Source organism: Rattus norvegicus, chromosome 2, assembly GCF_021556685.1.
Source record: "Rattus norvegicus strain SHRSP/BbbUtx chromosome 2, alternate assembly SHRSP_T2T, whole genome shotgun sequence".
NCBI classification, from domain to species: domain Eukaryota; kingdom Metazoa; phylum Chordata; class Mammalia; order Rodentia; family Muridae; genus Rattus; species Rattus norvegicus.
The window spans coordinates 179671420-179688866 of record NC_141535.1 but is presented as its reverse complement, the minus strand read 5'-3'; the positions used below and the strand labels follow the sequence as shown (position 1 = coordinate 179688866).

The window sequence follows — 17447 nt, the reverse complement described above, 5'->3', positions numbered from 1 at the left end:
TTAAGTTTCTTAAGACACGTTTTCTGCCCAGTATCTGACCTTCCTAGAGAACATGCTGTTTGCATTTGAAAGTAATTCATTCTTGCTGTTGGATTATATAATCGCTACATAGCTATTGTGTATATTTCTTCTGAAGTGTAGTTATAGCTTGTGTTTTTACTATTATTTGTTTTAATCTAGCCATACCCATTGTTAAAAATGGAATATTGATATCGCTCACTGTTTTTTTTTGTATTTGTGTTAATAATTGGGATAATTTTCTTTCAACCTGAAGCATTTCCATTAGTATTCTTTATATAACAGATAGGCTCCATGCTGATAAACTTTTTCCACTCATGGTGTTTATTAGCATTTGGTTTGTTTTCATTTGATTTGGTGTTTGGTGTTACTGTTTCTTTGTTTGCCTGGAAAAGTTTTAATCTCTTTTATATCTTTGGAAGACAGCACTGCTAAGTAAAGTTATTTGTTTAACAAGTTTTCTCCCTTAATATTTTGAATATATTATGCTATTTTTCTGAGTCTCTAATGCTCCTGGTAGAAGAATCTGAGATTAGCTTTGTTTTAGTTACTTTTCTAAGACAGCATGTCCAAGGCAACTTAGAAATTATTTATCTTGAGCTTATGAGTTCAGAGGGTTAGAGTTCACAATGGTGTTGCAGGAGAATGGCATCAGGAACTGCTGATGGTTTACATCTTGTTCTATGACTAGGAAGCAGAATGAGACACACACTGGGAATGACATGAATTTTGAAACCTCAAAGCCCATTTTAGTGACATCCTTTTTTTTTCAACTAGGACAGACCTCTAGTGCTTCCCAACCATTTCATTATGAAACAAATATTCAAGTATATGACCCTACGGAAACATTCTCATTAAAAAAAAAAAAAAAACACAAGCCTAAAATTTTATGCTTTTTTTTTCTTATTGCCTTCAGGGTTCCTTTTGTACTTGATTTTGGCAGTTTGCCTATAGTGCATCTTGGTGTATTCGTTTAGTTACTTTCTTTGAATTCAAACCTTCCGAAAGATGAAAGCAAGCTTCATAAGACTCAGAAACTTAAGGTAACTTATAAAGCTTAGGATTCATTTGCCTGGCTGAAGTAGTTCAGAAAGTTATAAAATGAAGCTGGGCCTGGTAGAACACATACCTTTAATCCTAACACTTAGAGGTCAGGGGCAGATAGATTCTGTGAGTTTGAGGCAAGCCTGATCGACATAATGAGTTCCAGGACAGCCAGAGTTATGTAGAGAGACCCTACCTCAAAAAGAAATCAAGGAAAAAAGCAAAGAAGGAAGGAAGGAAGGAAGGGAGAAAGGGTACAAGGCCACATCCTAGGTGTAATATATATATTACTAAGCAATTGTTGGAAGAAGGGAGACTCTTTCCAATGGATTGACTGCAAGTTGTACAGAGTTCCAATAATCCAACCTTAATGAATTGGCACCCATCCTGGAGCAAGGTTTTTAGAGATATAGCCTTCTTTGAGTCACTCTATAAGTATCCTCTTACCAATACTCTGGTAAGAAACTCAAGTGCAAATCAAATACATTGCTTCACTTAGCTAGATTTTGGTGGAATCATTGCTTTGTCGTCAGTGTTTTATCTGGTATGTACAGAGATCTGATAGATTGGGAAGGATTGTTTGCATGGCTCCTAAAATGGATAAGACAGGTAGCCAAAGATATCTGTTGGGAAGTATTTTTAATTTGGATTGAGTCCTGTATGAGCCTTGGATTTGACAATGGAGGTGTGTGTATGTGGGGGGGGGCATGCAATGGAGGTATTGACTTGCCACTGCTTAAAGTTTGAGATTAAATCTGTGCTAAAGAGTTCTTCTTCAGATCCTTAAACTTGAAACCTCTGAGAAGAATTGGACATTGAATAGGGAAGGGAGATCTGATACTCTTCATGTCAGATCAGTAAGAGGAAGGGAGAAGTCCATGATTCAGGATGTATACAAGAACATGTATACAGTACAGAAAATTATGATAATTATGGAATACATTGCATTTGAACTGTTGGAATTGAGAAGGATTTTTAAGTAGTAAATGAGAGAGCTTAAAACCTGCTTGATGGGGTTGTGAGACAAGGGGAAAGATTGTAGAAGCAGAGAAACAGTAATTTAACTATTCATCCTTCTTTAATATAAAGGCTACATAGTATTGTTATAGTCACAGATCTGCGTCCCAGGGAAACATAAAGCTTCCAGAATCACATGCATAAGGGCAAAGACCTGGACAAGAAATATGTGGTTAGAAGTTGACTAAAGTCTATTGAGTAAAGTCTATTAAGAAGGAGAAAGGAAAGAAGGCTGTGGTGGCACGTCCTTTAATCCTAGCACTTTGGAGGCAAGGGCAGGTGGCTCTCTATGATTTTGAGGAGAGCCTGGTCTATAGAGCAAGTTCCAGGTCATCCAGAGCTACCAAGAGAAATCCATTTTCGAAAAGCAAGCAAACACACACATGCACAGGCATACACACATGCACACGTAGAGAAAGAGTTGAGGACAGGAGTGGAGTTCACACACTCAAGAGGGCAGAATCCTGAGATTCATGACTCTTTATAGGTCATCCACATAATGCCCTCTTCTGAATATATATATACCATGCACTTTCCTTGGGCATGCTCTGTTTGTAGTAGTTTTTCTGTTGTAGTAAATAATTAAAGTATGATGCGGGGCATCAGGTACCATGCCATGCTACCACTTGGTGCCGGTTACTCTCTGGCCCCAGCAGTAGCCACCCTCTTGTGACTCTCTGTTGTGAACTCTGCTCACATTACCAGCATCTGTCCCCTGTGGTTATAATCACAACCTCAGTAGCCCATTAAAATCAAAACTCAAAAAGCTCATAATTTATCAATCAGATGTATATCAGTAATTCTCACCCAACAAAACGTCCACACAATAAACTCAGAGCCAACTGATATCGATATAAACTGCGCACCTTGATGAGACAAATCGTGCTGTAATAATTCATCTCTTATAAGATATACATAACTACATGTGGCTATTTAAAGATACCTTGGGCTGGGTCATCCTTCTCCTACTCCATCTTGGTTCTTCTTTCTTCCTCATCTCTCCCATCTTACAAAAACTCTGTCCCTGTCTTTCTTTTTCACTGCTCAAACACAGACCTTGCCTTATCTTGTGCCTGCCATCACCTGACTGTAGACATCAAGCCACAGTATTCCCAGTGGGGAAGGGCCTTTCAGTGTTTCTCTGCTGCCTGGCTTCTTTCTTATGTTAATCTTGATGTTGCTTTCCTAGGCGTCTACTCTTGCTGCAATCCCAGCCAATAGATGAGAAAACAATCTCTAATGAACTGGCTTATTGAAATGATTAGGAATACTTGGTTATCATCAGTTTGTCAGGATCTCCATGGATAGCAGCAACGGGGAAAGACTACAGAGGAAAGAGGATGTGACAGAGAGAATTCAGTATGAGAGAGGAGTGCCATGTGGAACTGTGTTCCTAAGACAATTAAGAAAGGATTTGATTCATCAGTGGCATTGGGACTGGTGTAAAGCTTTAGTGGTGCTAATAGGTTCTGTTGTGGAACATGATCTTCATGATCTAGGAAAGGTTTAGCAAAACTAAGTTAATGGGCCAGTGTGTAAATTTATTTTTTAAGATGCTAAGGTATTCAAGAGGAAATGGAAAAATACAAGGTAAAATAGAAAAGTCCTGTCTGACTACCTCAAAGGAAATGTAACAAAATCTACAGGCTCATACTGGGAAGACAGAAAGCCAAATTCTTGGCTTTTGAGTGTTTGGAAGGCTTCACAGCCTGACTGCAGTTCATGCAAGGGTCTGCAGGAGTGAAAGATGAGGCTATAGGAAGTCATTCCTTTGTGGAGGGAAAGCCATTAAAAAGAAGTGAGAAAATTAATGGGCTCCGATCAGGGAATTTTTGGAAGTCTGTTCTAGAAATCTCAATTGGTAAAATCTTACTTCTGGCCAATCTGAGAGTCAAACAGTTCTGTAGACTAATGTCTGAAAGCTTCAGCCCAGACCCTGTAACCAGAGCCTATGACCACAGAGTTTCAATGAACCAGAAACTCCCTATTTACTAGTCTTCATCACTATGACAAAGGCTGCAGAGCTGGGAGTAAATGCACAGTAGCTATTTCCCACTTGCACCAGCCAGTCTGGATTACACTCATTCACATGGCAAGAAATTCATGTGGAGAAACCATGTACCAGAACAAATATGTTGTTGTAAAATTATAGATAATGACACTGGTCCTGGTTCCTGAGAGTTCCCACTCCCAATTACTTCTCAAAAGTGGAGACCCATTCCCCTACAGCCCAGTGGCTAATGTTGCAGCCACCAGTGCTCTTGAACAAACCTGTTCAACACCCAATGTAGTGTATTCCATAAAGTGTTTTTCCTATTTTGTTATAAAGCGTGAATTAGTTCACCCTACCAATTCTTTTGAACTGTGGTTTGGTTGAACAATCCCGTAACAATGTGCAGCAGACATAAAATCCTTCTAAAGCACCAAAAGCAATGGTCAGAAGAAGGCAGAACTGTACAGGTATAAGGGACCAAGTCTGTCTTAGGGATCTCCGGCTGTACTGTACCACAGGAACATTCCTTCTGTATTTCTCTGTAGTAAGAGAACATTCTTGAGTGAGATGTACGGATACAGCATACCCTACATATCAGTTAATTTCATCTGAGAGTGTGGAGTTTAAAGAGTCAGTCATTTTATCCTTGAGCAAGGTGGGAACTTTTACAGTTGCTTAACCCAAAGTAAGACTATGAATATCGAACACTACAGACTGCCCTGGAGGTGGGTGAATTATGATGATATTAAAGAAATCTTCAAGGAGTTAGAAATCAGCAAAGAGTTAGAAAGTGTATACATTTTTTTATCCACCCAAGTCTTTTCAACATCATACTGTGTCCTGTGAACAAGCCAGGCAGCTCCAGTTGGACTAGATTTTAGAGAGCTAAGTAAGTTAGTCCCATATTTATGTTGCTGCATTCAACACTGCTTCCTTTTATACACGTAATGAGAACTTTTTCAGGCTGCACTAGGCTGTGTTAGTCCCTCATTTTCAGTATTCCCTCAGCTTTCTATCCTAGCCTACATGTACTTGTTGTAAGTACATGTAGTGTTGGCAGTGAACCTTCTGAGTACTCTACCAATGTCACATTTCCAGGTCCACTACCTGTCATGGTATGGTGATATAGGAACTTGCCTTGTTATCCTTCCCATTCTCAGAGGAAAGATTTTGTTATAGATGATATAATGCTAATGTTTATGTGTTTTATAAATGTAGAAAGCATTTGAAAGGCACATAGTGGTACGTAAAGGAACAAGGATTGGAGCGCAGTATGCAGTTGATGCAGAGGCCAGACACAGGAATAAAATTACTGTAAGTACTGTCTTAGGGTAAGGCACTTACAAAACCTTACAAAAATCATTAAAAAATTCTACAGTTGTGTATTCCTATATATGTAAGAGAACTGTAAGTATCCTTGGAGAAATTTTGGACTTTTTAACTGCTGTTTAATAACTTGTTCTTTGATTCAATGAACTCATCCTCTGTGGGATTTTACAGTAGGTCATTGTACCAGTAGACCTAATTATCCTAAGCTTGGGTAAGCATAGAAGTATTCTATAAATGAGCATCCTTGTCACTCTCAGTTCTCTGTAGACACATGTCCTGGTTTCAATCCTGTTGGTGTGATAGAATACCCCAATACAAAGGAACTGGAGGTTTGTTTCCTTACCAAACTGTTCTACCAATTGGAAACAAACCATTCAAATACATGAGACTATGGAGTCTTTTCTCAAACCAACCACACCATAAAAAGAGTAAGCATATGATTTTCAAGGATTTGTGAAGAATTGAAATAGAATTTGAAAGAAATTTATAAAAAATTCCAAATGTAAGGAAGTTATGGATTTTTTTAGTATGCTGTACTTGCATGTGTGGAGATTATGGGGCAATTTTTAGGAGTCATTCTTTTCCTTCCAGAGATTAAATTCAGGTCAACAGGCTCAGAGATACATGCCTTTACCAAATGAGCAATCTTGCTGGCTGAAGATTTAAATGCTGAGGTACAGGAATGTAAAACGTTTCCAATCAGATTAATTTCAAACATGAGTACTCTCGTGTGAGTTTTCTGGGAATAAGTGACTAAATACTTGTTTGTTCAAGATGGGGGCCAATAACAGAACAAAGCAATGTTTCCAACCAAGGTGAACCAATGAGCTTATTGGAGTTATTTACTGGATCATAGATAAGAGTTACCTAAAAAAGTGTGTGTGACTCAAGTGTAGCAGCAACATCAAAAAGTTTGTGCCAGCATAGGTGATAGCTCATGAAAGCTATATCCCTGGACTTTCCCTGTACAACGTATGGTGAACTCTGCTAAAAAAAGTTTCATTTTCTGCAAGCAATTGTCTTAAGGGCTTGCGAATCTTGTACCTTTCTCAGTTTTCTGAGCCTGGTAAGTTTTTTGAGCCCTCTAAGTCTCCATAGCTTATTTTACCTTGTGACTTTTGTTACATTCCCAAGTCTTATGATACTCCTTTCTCCCTCTAGGAGGGAATACTTCAATTTGGAAGAAATAGCTATACAAAATTCCACTATGTCATCTGGTTCTTCCACTCTTTCCATCTCTTCTTCTGTAACGTTTTCTGATTTTGAAGGGGGTTAACCATTCCACTCTCGTGCTTCAGTGATAGTCATTTATACTTGGGAAATTGACCAGTAATGAGTCTTTGCAGTAAATACTACCTATAGAAGGAAAAAGATGAAGAGGAGGAGGAGAACCAACAGTGACAACAGCAGTAATCTCTGTTCATAAACACAAATGTTTAAGAGAAAATTTAAAGGCAGAACATAGCCATTTAACCAAACAATACCAGTTACTTTCCTATGAGATACTTGCTCTCAGAATTTTGTTCCGGCTCCTACTACCAGTCCTCTTGGTATCCAGGTAGGCTTAGAGTGTGTAGGGACCAGCCTAGAGTTGTAGGAGCTTGTGTGCAAAGGGATCTTAAAGGAGACATCCAGGCTTTGAAGTCACAGGCAAAGTCTGATATTCATTTTCTTCTCATATTCACAAGAAGAGGTACCTTTTTCCACAATGCTGTCTGGGGTTTGGAGAGAGGAACATAGATAATGTGAAACTGTCCTTCCCACTACATGCTGCACCTAAGTACTATAACCACTTGTTTGGTTTGTTTAGCTCTTATAAACACATGGATAGTTTTATTTTTTTTTTATTTAACTAGTATGTTGTTTCAACTCATGGCAGAAAAGGCAAGAAGAGCAAGAAAAGGTGTCACACTGGTTTATAATAATCTGCCCTCATGGAGGCCAAACCAGTTCTTCATGAACAAGGATTGACACATTTTTTTGTGTGAGATTTTTCTCAGTCCACCCATGGGGTCTCACCCTTCTCAGAAGGCCCTTTCTCACTACTTCGTGACATTGCTGAATTAAGCCACAATTTAATTGGCTAGGGCAATTGTACACTCCTGCAGTCCAACACTCCGGAGGCTGACAAAGAAAGTGTAAGTGGCCAGACTGTGAGACAAATCAAGATTGCGAGATCCAAAACCAGCCTTCAGGGCTGAGAGTTAGAAGCACTTGCTGCTCGTGCAGAGAGTACCAGGGTTCACTTCCTAGAACCCACATGGCAGCTCACCACTACATGATCTGATGCCCTCCTCTGGCATCCCTGGGCACCAGTCACACACATGGTACGGTGTGTGTGTATATATAGTATTATATATATGTATATATATATAATATAAATAAATAAAAAATTTAAAAAACCTCAACTTGAATTTTAGAGAGGAAAAAATCATATCAAAATCATAGCAGACAGGGACAAATTCTGTAAAGCTTTAGTTGTTTCAAGGTTATGTAGATTTTATTGCCAAGTATGATCTGTATTGAATATTTCTTGAACTGAATATAGTAATGCAGACCTTTAATATCAGCACAAGAAGGTAGAGCCAAGAAAATCTCCATGAGTTCAAGGCCAGTTTGGTCTACACAGTGAGACCATGTATTGTGGAAAGAAAAGTATTTCATGTATAATAAAAGGAATGCATGCCTAATAATTTATCTGTGATAAGCTGCATATTTATTAATAATGAAATGCTTCTTAGTTTTTAGGAAGTTTTACTTTCACCTTTGTGTTCTATCAATTACATAGGGATGCTTAAAACTCACCAGCTATAGTTGTTACTGAATGTATACCATGGTATTTCCTTTCTCTGAAGTTCATTGTGCCTTATTGTAATAAAGGTACTCTCATCTTAGTTTTATTTTTTGAATAATATTTTGTCAGATTACAACTTTCAGTTTCTCTGCAATTTCATTTTGGTAAGGATTGTCCTCTAAAGATGATATTGAAGGTTTCATGTTTTAGTCACCTCTGCATGCATAATTCTCTTGAATGTAATGTGTGACTTTTCTTCAATTGACTCTTAAGGTTTTTTTTTTTAACTGATGTTGATCTGTAGTTTTGCTTAGATATATATGAGAAGAATAATGGGTGGAAAAGTTCAGTTATAAAGATTAAATCTGGACACCTATGCTATAGTGTGATGTCATGGCTAGCAATATTCTTGTTTTTAAAATTAATTAAAAATTATTAATTATTTTATTTATTTACATTTCAAATGTTGTACTCCTTTCTGGTTTCCCCTTCATGAACACCCCACCCCATCCACCCTCCTTTTCGCTTCTAAGAGGGTGCTCCTTCACCCACTTGACCACTCTCACCTCCTATCCCTCTAGCTTCCCCTTCTCTAGGGCATCAAGCATCCCTTGGGACCAAGTACATCCTCCCACAACATACACTGAGGCCAGACAAGGCTATATATGTAGCAGGGGCTATGGACCCTCCTATATATGCTCTTTGGTTGATGGCTTAGTCCCTGGGAACTCTGAGGAGTCTGGTTGGTTGATACTGCTATTCTTTCTATGTTACAGTTCCCTTCAGCTTCTCCCGTCCTTTCCCTAACTCTTCCATTGGGGTCCCGGGCCTCAGTCTAATGGTTGGCTGTAAGTATCTGCATCTGTCTTAGTCAGATGCTGGCAGAGTCTCTCAGAGGAAAGTCATGCCAGGCTCCTGTCTGCAAGCATTTCTTGGTATCAGCAATAGTGTCAGAGTTTGGTGTCTGTGCATGGGATAGATCGAAAGGGGAGTAGTCTCTGGATGGCCTTTCCTTCAGTCTCTGCTCCATTTTTGTCCCTGCATTTTCTTTAGACAGAACAATTCTAGGTCAAAAATTTTGAGATTAGTGGGTGACCCCATTCCTCTACTAGGGGCCATGCCTATCTATTGAAGGTGGTCCCTTCAGGTTCTACTTCCTCACTGTTGGGTATTTGTCTAATGTCACCTATATTGGGTCCTGAGAGCCTCCCACATCCCTGGTGTCTGGGACATTTTAGTGGTTCTCTGCCCAGTCCCCACCCTGTACTACTGCATATTTCTATTCATTCTTCTTGCCCTCTAGGATTCTCCCGTTTCCCCAAATACCTGATCCTGTATCTCCCTTTCCCCTCCCCGTCCCCTCTCTGAGTATTATTCTATTGTGTAAATGTGCCACATTTTTCCATGAAGGGCATCTGGTTGTTTCTAGCTTCTGGCTATTATAAATAAGGTTGCTACAAGCATAGTTGAGCACATGTCCTGGTTATGGTGGAACATTTTTTGAGTATATGCACAGGAGTGGTATAGCTGAGTCCTCAGGTAGTACAATGTCCAATTTTCTGAGAAACCTTCAGACTGATTTCCAGAGTGGTTGTACCAGCTTGCAATCTCACCAACAATGGAGGCATGTTCCTCTTTTGCCACACCCTCACCAACATCTGTCACCTGAGTTTTTGATTTTCACCATTCTGATTCGTGTGAGGTGGTATCTCAGTGTTTCTCTGATTTGCACTTCCTTGATGACAAAGGACTTTTAACATTTCTATAAGTGCTTCTTGATCATTTGAGATTCCTCTGTTATGAATTTACTGTTTAGCTCTTTATCCTGATTTTTTAATTGGGATACTTGTTTTTTGTGGAGGTTAGCTTCTTGAGTTCTTTTTATATTTTGGATATTAGCATTGTATTGGATGTGGGGTTAGTGAAAACTTTTGTCCAATCTTCTTCTATCATTTTGTTGAAGATGTTTTCTGGCCCTTTGAACAGGGAATCTCCATCCTCCTCTATTCCTATCATTCTTAGGTTTGGTCTTTGCATTGTGTCCCAAATTTCCTGATGTTTTGCATTAGGAACTTTTTACCCTTTGTGTTTTCTGTGACAGTTGTGTTGATATCTTCTATGGTATCTTTTATAGCTGAGTTTTTTTCTTCCATCTCTTGTATTCTTTTGGTGATGCTTCCATCTACAGCTCTTGATCTTTTTCCTAGGCTTTTCATCTCCAGGGTTGCCTCCATTTGTGATTCCTTTATTGTCGCTGTTTCCATTTTTAGGTCTTGGACAGTTTTGTTCAATTTCTTCACCTGTTTGCCTGTGTTTTCCAATATTTTTTTAAGGGATGGATTGTTTCCTTTTTAAGGGATTCTACCTGTTTACCTGTGTTGTCCTGTATTTCTTTATGGGAGTTACTTAATGTTTCCCTCAAGGTCCTCTACCATCTTCATGAGATGGGATTTTAGATCAGAATCTTGCTTTTTGGGTGTGTTGGGGTATCTGTGACTTGCTGTGGTGAGACTGGATTCTGATTGTGCCAAGTTGCATTGGGTTCTGTTGTCTATGTTCTTGTGCCTACCTCTCACAATCTCTGGAGTTAACTGGACTTGTTGTCTCTGAATGGTTCCCATCGTCCTTCCTTGTAGGCAGGTAGTGCTCTGTGACCTGGGTTAGACCAGGTCTTCTGGGAGGCAGAGTGCTGTCTTTCTTAGAGGGACTTCCTGTGTCCTTAGTTAGGGCAAATCTCCTGTGATCCTGGTTATGGCAGACCTTCTGGGAGACAGGCTGTCTCTGGGTTGTAGGAGAGGGGCAGGAGCACCCGATTTGCCCTCGGTGGGGTGGCAGAGAAGAAGGAAGATGTGTCTCTGGCTAGGCAGATAGTGCCTATGTCCAATGGGCTCTATTGGGATGCCAGCTGGGGCAGGTATGGAGTGGGGGGAGTCTCATCTGTGATCCTGGTTATAATAGACATCCTGGGTGACATATTGTCTCTGGTGGGGGAGGGTGCCAGGAGAGCCTCATCTGTCCCACATGGAGTTTCAGACTGGGAACACGATATTTTCTTGTATATTTAAGTTTTAATAAGAGAATTCCTCCCATTATAAATGTTCTAACAACAAAAAGACAAGACAATAAAAGCAATTATAAAGAAATAGAAAAAACTACAGGAGGTAATAAATTCATGGATGTGCTTATGGATTCAATGTTGGTGATAGTTTCATAAATATATATTTACATTCAAATTCTTCAATATATATAAAACAGTTCTTAATATTCATTTTATTTAGTCATTTATTAGTTGCATATTTGTGTGTGCATGTGCATGCAACACATGCTCAAGTATGTGTACAAACAGAGATACACCCCATGGTACAAATGTAGAAGTTTGTTCTCTGAATTTGGTTCTCTCCTTCCACCTTTATACCTTTTAGTTCATACGTCATACTTTTACCGCAAATACTTTTACATACTAAGCTATCTCACTGGTCCCCAACGTTAGTAGTTTTTATGTCATTTAACCCCAGTAAATAGGTTTAAAAGTAAATATGGTATAAATTTTATTTCAGTTGGCATTATCTAAGGTTATCTTTGGTGCTATGTATTTTAAATGTTCTTTACACCAGTCTGAATTCTCTCTGTTAGGTCTCAGCCCGTTTATCTGCCTCTCTCTTTCTCAGGAATCAGGCCACACACCCTGGAGTTTGTCCTGTAGGAAGAACTGATGGTCCCTATTGTAGGCTCCAGAGGTGAGAAGGGGAAAGCAAATCTAGTTACCTCTAAAATTATGATCCTTCAAGTACTTCCTTCCTTAGTATGTCTTGGCATGTGAACCAGGCCAGACTAAATGGCATGGGGTAGAACTTCTAATCTCTCCATGAAAACCTCTTTCTTTTTCTGCAAATGTATGAGTCTGTCTGTCCCTTTCCCATTTTGTTGTAGATGGCAACTGTTGTTCCCACTCTCCCATTTGAAGTAATCTCTCCTAATGAAATTTCTATCTGTTAAGGAGAAAATGCTCTCCGTTTTCAAGCCTTCATCCTTGTGTTGTTCTTGTGATGTTGCTCCATCTCTCCCAATTCCTATTTCACTTCAAGATTCAGTCATATCCTTACCTAACTGACATAAGATACTCTCCTAAGGACACTCATTTTGTAAGAATTATCAATCAGCCTGCATGTTTATAATATGTTCCTGTCTTGAAATTCTCTCTGCCAAACAAACTAGAATGCTGTCTCTCAATTTGGCAGAGTACTATATCAATTTAAGCTGTTTTATCTTCTGTACATACCTAGATCCCCTACCACTCACATTAAGAAGAAGGCAGAAGAGAAAGAGGAGGAGAAAGAAGAAGAAGAAGAAGAAGAAGAAGAAGAAGAAGAAGAAGAAGAAGAAGAAGGAGGAGGAGGAGGAGGAGGAGGAGGAGGAGGAGGAGGAGGAGGAGGAGGAGGAGGAGGAGGAGGAGGAGGGGGAGGAGGAGGAGGAGAAGAAGGAGAAGGAGAAGAAGGAGAAGAAGGAGAAGAAGGAGAAGACCATTTTTGTAGTCTGATAGTATTCTGAGTAATGGAGTTGTTGATGTGCCGTCTTGCCCAGCCATCCATAATCACTTTAACCATGTCTAACTCCCACTTTTGTGTTTTGCTAAACACAGCTTGTATATGCTTCAGCAGACATTGTTAGATTCTGGAGGCTTCTCATTCACATAGACAGTCAGAAGTACTTAAGTGTGCTGTACACCACTTCCCAGGACTGCCTAACCTGAGACTGGAAGGTGTAGATGCTCCAAAGCTAAGTTCCTTTCCCTTAAGGGGTCAGGCCTATGAGTAGCAATTTGTACTCTAGAGCTTCTTGTGGGTTCTACCTGTGCCTATGGTCTCATTATTTGATGTCATTGTCTTATGGTACACCATTGACTCTGTTGCTGGCCTCTCCTGTTGGAAGTGTAGTCATAAAATATACATAAAAATGCTCTGTAAATTGAAAATGAAATGTCACGCAGAGTTCCTATCACCCTTGACTTCACCCCAGGAGGCAGTACCAGTTAGCTTTTCAGGAAGAAGCTATCCAAATGGATATGTAATATAGCTAAAGTTTGTACAAAAAACCCAAAGGAAGGTAGTTTTGTTTGTTTGCTTGTTTTTGTTTTTGTTTTTATTTCAATGCCCACTGGAAAGTTCCCTGAATTTCTCTGGATTGCTGAAGCAGTTTTTGAAGGAAAATGTGGTGGCGTCCCTATCTTTAATAGTGTCATATGGGGCTGGATAATTCTTTGGTTTCATAGAAGGCATAAAAAAGGATGACGGGATAGTTTTATTGAAAATGTTTTCATTCTGCTGTCAAGTCTAAAAAAAAGTCTGCGTGGTCTAACAGTGAAAAACTAAAATTCGAAGTAAACACCTTGTGGACCAGGGGTTCCAGGAACTGACCTTGGCCAAATCACTCAACATTCTGTGCTCTGAAAACTAAGAGTCCAAAACACCATCCGACACAGCTATAATGTTTGTTTAGATAAAAGAAACTCATCTGGGACTGACATTGCATCCTTTGGAGACTAGAGGGAGGACTCCAGATCCTGGTTAGCACTCTCCCTTGCTCCCTAAAGAAAAGACTGAGCTGATCCAGAAGGCCAAACTGATTGAGCAGGCTGAGCACTAAAACAACTTGGCCACCTGCATGAAAGCAGAGTTGGGTGCCATTGCCGAGCTGTCCAACTAGGAGGAGTGCAATCTGCTGTTGGTAGCAGAGCGGTCAAGGGCCACAGATCTGTCTGGAGTGTCATCTCGAGCATTTAGCAGAAGACCAATACTTCAGACAAGAAGTTGTCACTGATCAAGGACTTTTGGAAGAACACAGAGTTGGAACTGAGGTTCATCTGCACCCCATTACTGGAATTGAAATTATCGGATAGGTATTTAATAGCCAATGTACTTAATCCAGAGAGTAAGATCTAAGTGAAATTGAAGGGAGGTTATTTCTGGTATCTTGCTGAAATAGCTTGTGGTGATGATTGAAAACAAATGATAGAAAATTCCCAAGGAGCCTACCAGGAGGCATTTGATATAACCAAGAAAGAGATGCAACCTACACATCCAATTTGCCTAGGATTAGCTCTTAACTTTTCTGTGTTTTACTATGAGAGCCTTAATAATCGAAAGCTTACTCACACACTGGCTAAAACAGCTTTAGATGAGGCTGTCACAGAACTGGATATACTGAACAAAAACTCCTACAAAGACAGCACCCTCATCATGCGGTTGCTTAGCGACAACTTAACATAATGGACATTAGACAGTGCAGGAGAAGAGTGTGATGCAGCAGAAGGGGCTGAGAGTAGGCATCCAATGTTCCAACCTCCTTTCCCTCAAGAAGTTTTATACATTTCTATGCCTTATTCCACTTGGATTTCCTCTAGCAAGGAAGCCCATTCATGAGTAGGAGTTCAACTGTCTATAGTTTTTTCACATTGCAGCTTTGGGAAAACTCCACATATTGGTTTGTGTTGTCTCTGCCTTCCTGCTGTGCAGTTACTGTTGTAGAAAAATATCAATAGCTTCATCTCATAAAACATGAGTAACTTCCAGACACTTGTGTAGAGGACTGACAGCACATTTGGTTTGAAAGTAATGTGAAGCACTTCTACAAGTGACTGTGTGTTTTATTACTGTGAAGATATGGAAATGTAACACATCAATATAATTTAAAGTAATAGTAATAATAAATTTTTGATTTCTACATTAATTTTCTGAACCATCTTGGGGTTTCCGTTCAGAAGTAACTTTTGCATGCTCTTACTACAAATCCTTTTTCACTAGGCATCCAGAATTAAATTGAATGGGAAAGTGTTTAATGTATCCGGGCTTGGGGATCACAGATGTTTCCTGTGTCACATATTCTGGAGGTTACATCTGTCTGTGACAACAGGGCATTTCCTTATGCATCCTTCATTTGTTGCTATTTAAGTTGATAACTTCCTTCCCAAATAAAAATTCACTTACACCTCCTGCTTTTGTGGCTCTGGTATTCACTTCACCTTGTGTTACAAGAAGCCTGTTGCTGCCAGAATACAAGCATTGCTTTGGGAAAATTAGAATGCATGTTCTTTTTTATTTTTTTTAAAAATACATGGTTGTTATTTGGCTAAATGACAAAAACCAAAATAATTCTGCACAAAGTATGAGAGTAATGTCTACACTGAACTTGGAGGGTAACTCCCTATTGACATTGGTGATGTCATGGGTGACATTTTCCAACAGTGTTTTCTGTTCAGAAGCTTCAATGCAAAACACACAAGCAAGCCGCTCTAACCATTCTGGACACTCAGTTTCTCCAACAAGGTGGAAGGTGCTCACTTCAAATCTACTGAAATCCAACCTGGGCCATCCAAATGTTAATCCTGGCATTTCTGTTCTCCACTCCAATTTCATGCCAAGAGAAAGATCTGGCAAACTGAATATATTTTTTTTTCTTTTAGAAGAGTTAACTTTTGGTAGTTTAAGACCAAGAACATGTTCTACTTGCTTAATTTGGAAAAAAGAAGCAAGGGGCCCTTCTTTATCCCATGATAATCTATTCTGTGAGAGAAAACAATCATTGAAAAATAATCTGAAAAATACCTTTAAAAATACTTACATTGGTATGCTTAAAAATACCATTAGTCGAGGGCCTCTGGGAACCAGAAATAGGGGTACTCAAGTGGCAGGTCCCCTGCAGTCCAGACACCGCCCAGATCTGAAGGGACACCATCAAAAGGTCCCTGCACCCAAATACTGTGGGAGGGAGAGCTAAACCTTCAGAGGGGCACACACGCCCGGGAAGCCAGAAGAGAGTACACTCTGCCCAAATTTTTGACTCCAGAGGAAAACACCTAACGCCATTTGGGACCCTGGTGCACGGGGTCCCCTGGAAAAGGTGACACAGACCCTCCTGGTTGCCACCCTCACGGAGAGCTCAAAAGCAGCCTCCCCAGGAGCAACTTCAGCCAGGGGACCACAGGTAAGACCAAATTTTCTGCCACAAGCAATCTGACTGGTGGACTCAGGACACAGGCACACAGAAACAGCTGAAGACCAGTAGACAGGAAAGACAACACGCCTGAAAGCAGAACACTCTGTTCCCATAAGTGGCTGAAAGAAAACAAGAAAACTTGTCTACAGCACTCCCGACACACAGGCCTATAGGAGGGTTTAGCCACTATCAGAAATAGCAGAACAAGGTAACACCAGAGACAATGTGATGGCAAGAGGTAAGTGCAGGAACACAAGCAACAGAAACCAAGACTACATGGCATCATCGGAGCCCAGTTCTCACACCAAAGCAAACACTGAATATCCAAACACACCAGAAATGCAAGATCTAGATGTAAAATCACATTTGATCATGATGATAGAGGACTTCAAGAAAGACACAAAGAACACCCTTAGAGAAATGGAGGAAAACATAAATAAACAAGTAGAAGTCTATAGAGAGGAATCACAAATTCCCTGAAAAAAATCCAGGAAAACACAATCAAACAGGTGAAGGAATTAAAAATGGAAATAGAAGCAATAAAGAAAGCACAAAGGGAGATTACCCTGGATATAGAAAACCAAAGGAAGACACAAGGAGCCTTAGATACAAGGATCACCAACAAAATACAAGAGATAGAAGAGAGAATCTCAGGAGCGGAAGATTCCGTAGAAATCATCGACACAACTGTCCAAGATAATGTAAAACAGAAAAAGCTACTGGTCCAAAACATACAGGAAATCCAGGACTCAATGAGAAGATCAAACCTAAGGATAATAGGTATAGAAGAGAGTGAAGACTCCCAGCTCAAAGGACCAGTAAATATCTTCAACAAAATCATAGAAGAAAACTTCCCTCACCTAAAGAAAGAGATACTCATAAATATGCAAGAAGCCTACAGAACTCCAAATAGATTGGACCAGAAAAGAAACTCCTCCTGTCACATAATAGTCAAAACACCAAATGCACAAAACAAAGAAAGAATATTAAAAGAAGTAAGAGAAAAAGGTCAAGTAACATATAAAGGCAGACATATCAGACTCACATCAGACTTCTCGCCAGAGACTATGAAAGCCAGAAGATCCTGGACAGATGTCATACAGACCCTAAGAGAACACAAATGCCAGCCCAGGTTACTGTATCCAGCAAAACTCTCAATTAACATAGATGGAGAAACCAAGATATTCCATGAAAAAACCAAATTTACACAATATCTTTCTACAAATCCAGTCACAAAAAGGAAAATAAATGGTAAAGCCC

At 39.7% G+C, this 17447-nt stretch overlaps 1 pseudogene; it reads left to right on the top strand.

The window, feature by feature from the left end:
• The first annotated feature begins 4470 nt into the window (after positions 1–4470).
• Positions 4471–14614, top strand: LOC134485792 (14-3-3 protein theta-like; annotated as a pseudogene).
• The last annotated feature ends 2833 nt before the right edge of the window (positions 14615–17447 follow it).